At 42.7% G+C, this 12,519-nt stretch overlaps 1 protein-coding gene across 1 annotated transcript in view; it reads right to left on the bottom strand.

Moving 5' to 3' along the window:
• The window catches only part of DTNBP1 (dystrobrevin binding protein 1), a 137,446-nt gene extending 125,965 nt beyond the window's left edge, over positions 1 to 11,481 (bottom strand). Inside the window, exon 1 of the mRNA XM_072945638.1 lies at positions 11,314 to 11,481. The gene's annotated coding sequence lies outside the window, so the exon portion shown is untranslated. The remainder of the gene's footprint in view (positions 1 to 11,313) is intronic.
• Between the last annotated feature and the right edge of the window lie 1,038 nt (positions 11,482 to 12,519).

Below are 12,519 nucleotides of genomic sequence, written 5' to 3'. Positions count from 1 at the left end.
TGCTATGAGTAGGGTAATTTCTATTCTATTCTTCCTCACATGTTTATACGCTAGACATTTTACATATTCCTCACAATACTGTAAGACAGATATATTATTACCCCCAACCACCTATTTGATAAGTGAGAAAGTAAATTCTTAGAGAAGGTGATTAACATATCTGAAGTCACACAGATTGCAAGAGATAGAGCTAGGATTCAAAAATTTCAAAATACATAGAACTACTCTATGATCCAGCAAGTCCATTCCTGGCTATACATCTGGGAAAAAAACAAAAACACTAATTTGAAAAGATACATACACTCTAGTGTTCACAGCAGCACTATTTACAATAGTCAGGATATGGAAACAACCCAAATACCCATCAACAGACAAATGGATACAGAAAATGTGGTATACATATATAATGGAATATTACTTAGCCATAAAATAATGAAATGCTCCCATTTGCAGTAACGTGGATAGATGTAGAGAGAGTAGTATGCTTACTGAAATAAGTCAGATAGAGAAATACAAACATTGTATGATACCACTTATAATGTGGAATCTAAAAAATTATGCAAATGAGTGTATATGCAAAACAGAAACCCACAGATACAGAAAACAAACTAGTAGTAACTAAAGAGGAGGGAAAAGGGAGAGGGGCAAATTCGGGGTATGGGATTAAGAGATACAAACTACTATGTATAAAATAGATAAGCAACAAGGATATATTGTATAGCATAGGGAATTATAGCCATTATCTTGTAATAAATTTAAATAGAGTATAATCTATAAATATACCGAATCACTATGCTGTACACCTGAAATTAGTACAATATTGTAAACTATACTTCAATAAAAAAAAATTTCAAAATACAGAGAAGTTGGAAGGAATTAGAGAATGAATATCTGTATACTCAAAGTCTGCCTAACTCTTAAGTTTTTTATCTCTCTATTACCCAACCAGAAGTTACTAGATTTACTAGCATAGGAATTTAGCCAGGCAAAACTAAAATTGGAAAATAACTGTGATTCTAGACTATTGGACAAAAATCTCATTTTCAAAGTTTGTCATCTTTACTCAAATGAAAGGAGCATCTCTTCGAAGTTTCCCAAACTTCCAGTGTTTTTCAGGTTTCCTTTGGGCCAGTAAATTTGGTCAGAATAACACATAAGTGAAGTTTTTACGTGTTACTGGTATTAGGGCTTCTGCCCCTTTGTGCCTCCAAGATGGTCATCTTGGAATTGGGTATCGTGTTGAAAGGTGCTGTGATACAGGATGAAGCTCTGCTGTTGACTCTGGGAGTCTCCCTTCCTCCTGCAGAGCTGAGTGAGAGCCAGCACTGGGACAGTCAAGTTCAGGAGACAGCTGTCATTCCGTGAAGGGGGGAGAGAGACACACACACATGATAGAGGTGTCTCTGATCTGTTCTATCCATCTCTGGGACTAAGCATTTGTCAAATCCACAAAATCACCGAACTTCAAAGGTAGAAGGGATTGTAGAGATGATGCAAATAAACTTCCTCATTTTGCCCCTGAGGAAACAGAGACCCAACAGAGCTTCCAAGTCATGTAGTTGGCCAAGGGCACAGCTCCGAATCCATCAGGCTTTGGAATTCCCATCTGTTCAGTCAGGCACTGTTATTACCTTAAAGTGCGCTCCATACTGCCAGGCACTATTCAAGAGGCCGGAATTGAATTAGTTCAATCTCTGCCCTCAAGAGTCTTACAATTCAGTGAAAATTACGATAGATACATTTATTGAATAACTTGTGTGCTCTACAGGCATTATTTCTAGTCTGCTCAGCATTTTAAGTTAAGTGTGATTACAGGTGCAGACAGATTAGCAGGTACAAAGGTTAATGTGCCCAAAGCCATATTACTGGTAGGGCTGGGATTTGAACTCATGTCTGACTCCTACACTTGTTCTGCTGTATAACACTGCCTCCTTAATATTAGCAACTGTGTAGTAAAACCGTTTGTATTATTCCTCTACTATGCTGACTCTCAGGTATCTGTATGGTTTCTAGAGATTAAGAAGTTACTACTCTGGTACAATTATGACAGGAGAGGAGACCAGGGAAAAGGTAGAGTTAAATAACGAAGATGGAACCAACTTTCCAAAAAGGATTTAAAACAGCTGAGAGGAGCAATACACAGCATGTTATAAGATGAAACACATACTTAAATAATGAAAGACAATCAACAAAGCAACAATAAAGGCATAAAGGGGGAGCCAGAAGTAAGGGGTCAAAAAACTGAGCTATATTTTCACAAAATAGTTCCAAGAATAAGTATGCTGATCTAGCCCTACTTTTAGGTTGCTGGTTAACACTAGAAAACAGCAGTAGCATAGAGACAGTATAATAAGATATTAGAGTTTCATTCTCTCTACTCAATGGCTTTTAAACGATTCAACTGAAGTAGACCTCCACGTTATACAGACAGGCTCATCTCAGTACCATAATTAGACACCGTCTTAAACCATGAGATAAATTTGACACCAGTACAGTGGAATGCAGCTTTGAGGGCAGCATCTCTCCAAGGCAAGGCTCAGGTTTCACAATGTACACTTGTAAGGCATTATCTGAGTTAACTACAGTGAGAACAGCAGCATTTTCGCTGGGCAGCAAAGGAGCAGGAGTGGCTGAAGGAGGGATGTTCCAGGCAAGGAAAAGAATGGTAGAGTAGAGGGTCTGGAGTCAGGCAGACTGGAGTTTAAGATTCATTTTGGCCTTGTGATCTTGTCAAGTTATTTCACATCTCTTGAGTATATTTCCTTATGCACAAAATGCTAATAATGGATAATGTCTACTTCATGGAATTTTTGTGAGGGTTAAACAAAATAATAGAAATGAAATGCCCAGCAATTTAATTCCACTGACACCGTTGTTAATGGAGTAAAAACTACAGATCTCCCTCCTTCACAATTAGCTTATTCCTAGTCCAGTTTCACCTCAGGGTTATCTCAGCAGAGTCTAGTTAGAATTACTGTTAGTCGTAACAGACTATCATCTGACGACGACAAAGATGACAAAGTCCGTGATGATGTACTTTCCTTTGTCCAAATAACAACAGCACTCTGTGTCACGGATCGGGTTCCCCGAGCTCAGTGTGTGGGTCAGTGTCTGTGGAAGGAAGCGGCTGGGGGCTGAGGGAGAGGCTGACCGTACTGCAGGCCTCACAGCAGCCTCAGCCCACTGGGAGTCCTGGAGCGTGAATGGCCCTTCAGAATCATCCCAAGCTGGGCTGAGATGGCCTGGCTTCACACTCCCGCGTCAATCAGTCAAGGCATGTATGAAGGAGAGTGATCTTAGTCAAGGGGTTCTTCACAGCTGAGGAAACCCTGCTTCCTTCGTGGACGGGGGTCTGGGCAGGGCACCATCGTCCATGCAATGCATCCTATGAAGATGAGCTTTCTCTGGTGGCTTCCAGACACAGAGACTGTTCTATTACCAAGTTCCTTCTAATGCTTTTATTAGCAGCCCCTAGGGAAGACCGAGAGAGATCTGCAGGGAAGGCACATGATGCTTTCCAAGGGAGAAGGCGTTATCTGTATTCTCAATTGAAGAGCACCTTCCACTTCTGAGTGAACTAATCAGGGGAGAAGGCCAGAAAGCAGACAGGCTTCCCACAACCCTGACAGAAGAACCTGAGCAAAGGCTAAGGTCGGCTGATAGGGGAAAATGCATAAAAAGGACAAGCTCTGAGAGATCTGAAGTCCTTCAAGTCCCGCAGGCCTGACTGTACCTCAGTCTTCAAGATCACGAGAGCAAATGAGGGCACAGGTGGTGCATTCACACTTAGGAATTCAAGATTCAGCTTCAGAAATAGAAAGTATGAAGTACCTCGCGGCAGAATGCAAACAGCAGCACCTTCCAGGGAAAGGAAAGCTTAGGAAAGTGGGGAGAGGGGTCAGGAGGTGTTCTAAACTCTTCCCCTAGAAAAGAAACTCAGAAAATGTTAGACTCCGGAGGTATGACTGATGAAATGTACCTACTCTCTTTGTCTTAAACCAGTTGAGGGGGCCAAGAATTGTACAAATAACTATCATCTTCTAAGACACTCAATTCCTTATATGAAAAGAAAGAAGAAAACAGAATTCTCCTCCGGGTATTGTAGCCGAGAAGAGAGAGAGTCATTCTCCAGAGAGGCCACCGAACAACACTTCAGCAGAGCCCAGGGAGCTATCAGAGAAAGGATGGCTGTCTCCCTCCTAGTAAAACAAACAGTCATCACATCTTCTTTGTCAAGTATTTGTGTGAATCTCCATTTCAAGGCTAAGGAATCAACCAGAGGAAATAAAAAAAATTAAAGTAAATTTAAACCACCTTATAAAATAAAATACCATGAAATACCTTATACAAGAATGGCTGGGGTCTTTTTTAGAACTTGTTAATTTTGTCTTTTGATGATCACTTCTGGCCAACAAATCTACCTACTACACCAGCTTGGTATCTGTACCTGGCAGAGGAAATTCAAAGAGGGCTGAAGAGAAAAACAGTAGAGTAAGCCCTGCCAACTAAATAAAACGGCACCTGTCAAAATATCAATTTGTGTGAAATGGCAAAAGAACATCTAATATACAGGGCCTGTCAATGAACATCTAAATAATAGTGCTTTTCTTAGCAACTTCTTTGCTTAGGTTTACATTTAAAATACACACGTCGAGGAACTCGGAAGAGACGAGGGTTGAGTTAGAGCTGCCACGGATGTTTCCTCACACTTGAGCTCCAGTGCATGACACAATAATAGTACACTTATCACAAACAGGACAGAAAAGAGAGGTGCACCTCCTGCTTGTAGACTGCCTATAGTTACGAGTTTACATCAAAAGCAAAGAAAGGTCATGCCACTGATCTCATTTAGGAGCACAACAGAGTCTCAAAACCTTTGAGAATGAAAAGCCTGCCACATTGTGGGAGAGGATTTCTGCACAGAAAATTATCAGAAGCGTTACTGTAATGTTTCTATTACCAAATCCATAGGAGCTCTTTTGAAAAAAGAACACGATCTAGCCAGACCTCCAGGAAAGTTGGAGATACCTGGGCCACCACAGGCTTGTGGACTCCACTTAGCCAAGCAGGCACTGAAGCAGAGAAGAACACTAGCCCAGTGCAGGAACAGAGTCCACCTCACGCCAGACACGGGGCAAACTGGATCAAACTGAAAGATGACGCAGGAAGTCGTCACAGCTTCCCTCTCAAGGGTTGTTGTGAGATGTGAAGTGAATCCTGCAAATCTCACTGACAGAAGTTTCCAGATTTGCAGGGCTGAGGGTTGGAGGCATGTGCAGGTCAGGGAGACATCACATTCTCCTTTCCTTTCTTCTCTCACTCTCTCAACAGAAAGCCTTTTTAAATGAAATGCCAGGGGACGGATCGATCTCAGTTACATATCATTCTTTACACTTGGACCTCCCAGCTCTTTCCCTCAGACAAATTTATTAAGCTAATCACACTGCAGTGTTCTAGAGATTTTTCCTGTTCACACCTTCGTATTTTTCATTTCTTTTTATTCTCTTACATTCCCTTTGGTTTCCTTAGACAACTCTGAATAATCTACCCCCATTAGGTTAGGGGTTTGATAACATGGTAAAATAATTGTTGTGCCACTTGAATTATCAGTGTAACACACACACACACACACACTTACACTGGTTCCCTGCCATATCTAAGCGGCGGTTTTTATATGTTGGGGCCGCCGGGACTGTCAACACTTTACATCCTCTCAACTGTCGAATGCGGCAAAAACTCCCTCACACATTTTCAGGGGAGGCTCCCAAACTCTTGCATTATTGTGTCACTTTTAGCTTCTCTGCTGCGTGCACCCCTGAACGTGACAGCCTCCTTCTCCACTGAATAAACACATGGGCAGTGAAAGGCCTAAGACCAGTTTTAGAAGGGGGGACTGCACTCAGAGACTAAATGCCTTTTAGAGAGCATTTCCGGGAATGTAACGCCACCATCATTTGCTGCTAAATAAGCTTAAGAACTTAAGTGAGGCTGAAACAGGCTGGCTGAACTTGGCATCTCTCTCGAGGCAGGCTTTTCTTTCTAGAACTGCTATTGCATGCTTCAGTCTTGGTGAAATGCAAAGGTGCAGGAGAGGTGCCTGGTAAAACCGAGCCCACCGAAGCAGTGAGCCCAGAGGCAGAAGCAGTGAGGTGCTGCCTCCGAAAGGGACGACACCTCCTTGCTCCAGCCCTCTGCATCCACTGAATAGTTTCTTTTCTAAAATAAAAGCACACCGTAAAGACTTTTCTATCTTAAAAGCACACCGTAAAGACTTTTCTATCTACCCCGACCACTGGAGCTGCAGACATGTGGATCTTACAGCAAGAAGTGCTCTTAAATATCAACTCTTCCAGTCGTCAGCAGTGGAAGCATTTCTTAAATTGGCAGGATGTTCCCAGGAAAGCAGACAGGGCTGTTTTGGTTGAAATGGAGGAGCTGGCCTCCTCTGACCCCCACGGAGCCTCACAAAGGCTCTATGGAACTCCTGGGCCAGAGGTGGGAGAGGGGGAGAGACCCTTCCCAGCCAGAGCACAGAGACTCGTGCATTGCTGGTGAGAATTTAAGCAAGTAAGCATCCAGCATCTCCCATGCGGAGTAAACTTGTCAGATTATGGGATTTTCATTGGTTAAAGCCTCAGGATGCTTTTTATGGTGTTTCCTAAATTACTGCTTTGGATTTCAGAAATTTTATATTGGAACTATCCACTGCAGCAAGATCTCTGGAAATAGATCTTGAGTAGTTTGTTTAGAACTACAGCTTGGTCCTCGAGGCAGTAACAGAAAACTGGCACTGGCCCGGACAGGCATATTTGCAATTTTATTAGAACACAAATGGGGCCACAATTTTATGTGCTTTAAGGCCAATGCAGGGGAAAGGAAGGTCTCTTTACCCTGCTTTTGATACTGAGGGCATTTGCTTCTCCCCTTTACTCCCAGGCTCCGATGCTCAACCTCTGCCCCCAACCACTCACCTCCCTCTTACCCTTTCATGCCCTCCTCCCACCTAGGTCTGGCTGAGGTGGGTCAGGCCTCTGTAGCAGCTACATTAAATACCTTCTGAAAGAGTTTAATGGCTTCCTTTCCCTGCAGCCTCTTCCTATCCTCTGATAGGGAAAATTTCCCTCTAGAAGAACACGGTAAGAACGCTGGAAAAATAATTTTTGCATCTTCTTACCGAAAGACATCCTGCCATCTCCCTTCCCAGGACACAGGGCCCCAGCGGCAGGACACTAAGCTCCACTCTCCATATTTGTGTTCTTTCCCTTTAGGGTTGCCAGATAAAACACAAGAAGCCTAGGTAAACTTGAATTTCAGAGAAACAAAAATAATTTTTAATAGAAGCATATCCCAAGTATTGCATGGACATAGTAATACTGAAAAAAATATTCATTGTGTATCTGAAATTCAAATTTAATTATGTATCCTGTATTAATTTTTGCTAAATTTGACAACCTTATTTCCCTTGGAAAGTGCCTACTTGAGCCTAGTGAATAGAAAAGAGAATGCTGGTAATTTAATTTTTTTTAAAAAAACTGAACAATAAAATTTTTCATGGAAAAATAATCAGTGCATAGTAGTAACCATTTCAAACACACACACAATTTTCACTTTTGCCCATTCTCTTCAAGTTTTTGTCCCTGTGCATTTTTATTCTTTATGGAAAAGTACACAAAACTGGATTTTTGTTTTTTGTTTAGTTAGTAGTATCGTACTCCTGTTAATTTCCTGGTTTTGACAGTGAACCATAGTTTTGTAATTTGTTAACATTAGAGGAAATGCGGTCAAGAGCAAGCAAGGGCAAGGCTCTCTATACTATTTTTGCAAGACTTTTCTTGAAGTCTCAAATTATTTCAAAATCAAAAGACAAAACAACAACAAGAAAACAAAAACAAAGTCCCAGGCTTCCCCGCCATAGGACGCCGTTTCATAGCTGTTACCTGCTCACTGCTGCATCTTAGCCTTAGTGGCTGGGTGCCCAGCACAACGGCAGGCACACTCAGGAAACGTTTATCCACTAGACGACAACGTACTATGTTAAGTTACTTCACTTGGTTAATGAATGCTTCTTTGGTGACGAGACCATCTTTGTTTTTAAGCTGGCCTACGTCAGTGTGGGACTCCTAGGCTGGGCTTCTTGGACTGTTAGCCTCAGGTCACTGAGAGGCTCTGATTTTATTTTCCTAATCAGATCCAACTTCATTATTAATTTTTCACCTGTAAGCAATGCCAGTTAGCATCTGTTATATGTCCACTCTGAATCACACTTAAAAACAGGAAATGCACATTTGTTCCTGTAAGTGCATTTTTAGACACTGTCTTACAAAGTGTGGGGTTACGGAAAAACTATTTTCTATGTGTCAGGCCTTTCAAGCACAGCAGGAAGTTGTGATCCCCTAAAGGGCAGCTGGGTACAGCATTCATCCCTGAGTCGCCTGGCCTGCCCTGTTTACTCTCTGATCTCTGGTCTTCCACTGTCCACTTCCTAGCCCCTGCTGTTCTTAAGTCACATAACTTCTACGTCTCAGTTTCCTCACCTGGGAAGATGGAGATGATAACACCACAAAGCAGAGCTGTGGTGCGCATTAGCAGGACAGTGTAAGAATAACCATCACACAAAAACACAGAGAAGCACTTAAACTCATTTCCTTTGTTTCCTTCAGTTTCTTCTGGGCCACAGAGCCTTCTTAATCCATTAACAACAGATACCAGAGCTTGACACTAAATAATGCTTGACATAACCTCAAACAGATGTTCAACCCAAATGGTACTATTCCAAGATCTATTTTAAAAAGTAAGATTATAAAGTACCCTAATGAACTATAAACTCACATACATACACATAAAAATACAAACATCCAGTATTATAAATCTAATCAATAGGAAAACTGCTAATGGCAATAAGCATCAATTAACTATTTCCTGGGCAGTTTTGTCTTTTATAGGAAGTTTTTTAAAGGGATGGTTTGCACGATTCAGGTCTCTTGGAAAATTGTTAGAGCATATTTGGGATGACAGCTACTTTTCTTATTAATCAGTTACTCTGTAACAAACAGAGGTGGTCCGTGAAAATTTATTATTGATCATGATAATCAAGAAAATGACAACAGTATTCCATACTGATAAATTCATTTTTAAAGGTTAACTCTGAACGTTTTACCCTCCTTAACTTGTTCAATCTTCTTACTTAACTCTTAATATTAATAGTAGCAGCAGCAGCAAGGATTTATGGAATGCTTACCACATGTTAGGTATTATTCGTAAGTCCTTTACATACAATTAACTCATTTATTGCTCCCCAAACCCTATTATAACAGTAATAGCTACTGGTTCCACAGCATTTACTATGTGCTAAAAACTGTTAAACGCTTTACATGTATTAATTCACTTAAGCCCCACAGCAGATCTGCGATGAAGGTACAATTATTAACCCCTTTACAGAGAGGAGAAGAAAAGCAGGCTCGAGAGATGTTAAACTTGCTCAAGACTAAAAAGCTCAGAATCAAAGTCAAGGTACCAGGCAATAGCAAATGTCGCTCTACCACTTTTCTTTATTCTTGGCTGTTACAGGTCCTACTTGATTTTGTGGTCTCCTAACCAAAGAACACTTCATTTTGTGTTAAAAGCTCTAATAATAAATACACCAAACCATTAAAAGAGCCTTGAAATCTTTATCACAGAATTGCTAAATTGATCATAATATCCTGCTTAGGCTTGATCTGTTTCCTTCTTCCTATTTGAGTGTGTGTGTGTGTGTGTGTGTGTGTGTGTGTGTGAGAGAGAGAGAGAGAGAGAGAGAGAGAGAGAGAGAGACGGAGAGAGACAGAAAGATAGAAAATCTGTAGCCGTCTATCTTGCACCAAGCGGGGAGTTGGTCAAAACACTGAGGATGGCAGAAGAGAAAGAATCTGGGTTTCTGACGACACAGTTGAGCAGCTGAACTAACCAATCCTGGAAACACCACCCCTCTCTTACATAAGCAATAGTGTTATTGTATAAGCAACTTCTACTTTAAGTTTCTATACTTGGAGCTGAAAATATCTTAACAGATACAGATACATTAACCATTTGTTTCTATTTCAACTTTCTTGTCTTAGTGTACTCTTTAGAGATATACACACGTGGAACACACACATGTGCACACACACACACAGGACGTCTCACTATGAATCAGTACAGTACTAAACAATCTCCAAATCTCAGCGGCTTAAAACATCACACATTTATTTCTCGCCTATGCCTCTTACCCGTGTCCACTGTGAACTGGCTCTTTGCCACAATCCCCGAGACAAAGGCTGAAGGAGAACACTAACCAAAAAAACAGCACGTCACTGCAACAGGAGGAAAAGAGAAGTGCAGAGGATCTCACACTGGCGACTGAATGCTCTGGCCCAAAAGTGACACACATCATTTCTACTTAAAACTCACTGGCCAGAAGTAGTCACACAACCCTGTCCAACCAGAGGAAGGCTGGGAAATGCCGGGAGGGCAATGGGACCAAGTGCCCAGAGGAGGAGAAGCGGAACAGCACTAATGACTACCGAAGCCTACAAGGTGTTGGAGCTCCCAAATAGGGCTACTCACCTGAGGAGGAGTAGCGGGGCAGGGGTCCGAGATAAGCGTGGGAAAGGGTTTCTTTTTTTTTTTTTTTCACTTACACCATTTGGATAGCATTTGGATTATCTTAAACTTTTAAAGACTGAAATATGACACAGAGATAAGTACACAGATCATAAAAGTACAGTTCAATGAATTACATAAAGTGAACTCATTTGTTGTATAATTATCTCCTGGATCAAGAAAAAACATTGTCTGCACCCCAGAAGCCCACCTCGTGACCCCTCTAATTTCTACCTCCATCTTTCCTTCCAAAGTTATGCTGATTCTTAACTCCATGGATTAAAAATTAAAAGCAGGCCCTTTTTTGCTCCCTCCTCTTTGGAGATGGCCTGCACTCTGTCTATGGAGTGTGCACCTACTTTTACTTTAACCTGAGCACCCAACCCCCATACCTCTTTCCTTGCCTTTCGAAACAGCCTACACTCTGTGCACTACGTATCTCTCTAAATAAATCTACCTTTACTCAAAAAAATTAAAAAGAAATAAATATTTACAGACTTATTATGAGGGAAGTACTAGACAGTATCCCCTGGTGGTTTCTCTAAACCCAGGGGGGAATAAATAGGCTGCTATTTTGAATAATTGAAACTTACAGGAGGCAAAGAGTGGGTAGAGAAGGAGCTAGACCCACGGAGAACTGGGTTCTCTAAGACTTACAGGATGGAAAGTTCAGAGACTGGAGGAGATGGTACTTGCCCGTGAGCACTCCTCAAGGGGTCAGGACTTCCAATGATGCAGTACACGGCTCCCTGGAACTCATCTTGGACTTCTTGGCTTTGGAGACTTGTCACCCAGGCTGAGGCAGACTGGAAATGTTGACAGGCTTCTCTGTGGCAGCTGTGCTCCACAGATGACAGGACCAGGCTCAGCACTGGGAAATAAGGAAGAGAAGGAATAGCAACCACCCTGGAGTGAGGACCAGGCCCCACCCCACCTCTGCGAGCCCTCAGGATTCCTGTTCTATACAATGGGGGGGGGGGGTAGTGGCGGCGGCAGGTGTCCCGATAATAAGTGCTTTTGGAAGGTTTCCCAGCCAGGGAGGTGGGGGCACAAAGCTGGATATAATTTAGCTTAAACAAAGAAACCAAATCATCCATCTTCCCCCTCTGCCAGGTAGGCTGCGGGCGCACACCTGTCCTCACGCTGCAGTGTCACCTTCCTTTATGTTGCAGACGTCCAGCTCCGACCTGAAGCAGCAGAGGGATGGCACTGTGTGTTCTCTGCAGCCCCAACACCTACTCTAGCTCCTACTCTGTAGCACTGCCGTGAAGTAAACCGGGGAGAGGGCACATAATGAGTGTATCACTCGGAGTTTAACCACGGGACGTGTGACTGAAAACACGTTATTAGGCATTGGCTTACACAATTATGGGAGCCAGCTAGGCGGTCTCCAGAGGCTGTCTTCTCGACAAATGCCGGAGCCCAGAGTCCGCGTGCGGACACGAAAGAGGCTTGTGAGTCCAGGGTAGAACTCGAGAGGCGGGAGCTGGAAGTCCACGTGGGCAAACGCAAACCCACGTCCTTCTCTGTTCCCTCTGACCTTGCTTTGCTGGTGAGCATTTCTGCGGAAGTTAAAGCCCTGGGTCATGCTGTATACACCTGGCCCAGGATGCAGAGAAGCTGAAAGAAGATCTTGGGGAAGCAAGGGCAGGTGTAGCGCCGCTTCATCTCCACGGAGTGAAGCTGGCAACAGATCAGCAGCGAGTTTTGGCCACACTACAAGATGGCGGCCGCCACGGTGGCTCCTTCCAACTCTCGCGAGAGCATATCCCTTGTAGTCAGTCCCAACCTGAACCATAGGAGGGAAGGGAATTCTGGGAAATGTAGTCCAACCCGGGCCAAGTAGGCGTATAACAAAGCCATCATTATGAGCGTTGAGTGAAGTTCCTCTGAGGCTTCAGG

This window comes from Vicugna pacos, chromosome 20, assembly GCF_048564905.1.
Source record: "Vicugna pacos chromosome 20, VicPac4, whole genome shotgun sequence".
NCBI lineage: Eukaryota > Metazoa > Chordata > Mammalia > Artiodactyla > Camelidae > Vicugna > Vicugna pacos.
The sequence above is the reverse complement of the archived record's forward strand: the minus strand, read 5'-3'. Positions and strand labels throughout refer to the sequence as shown.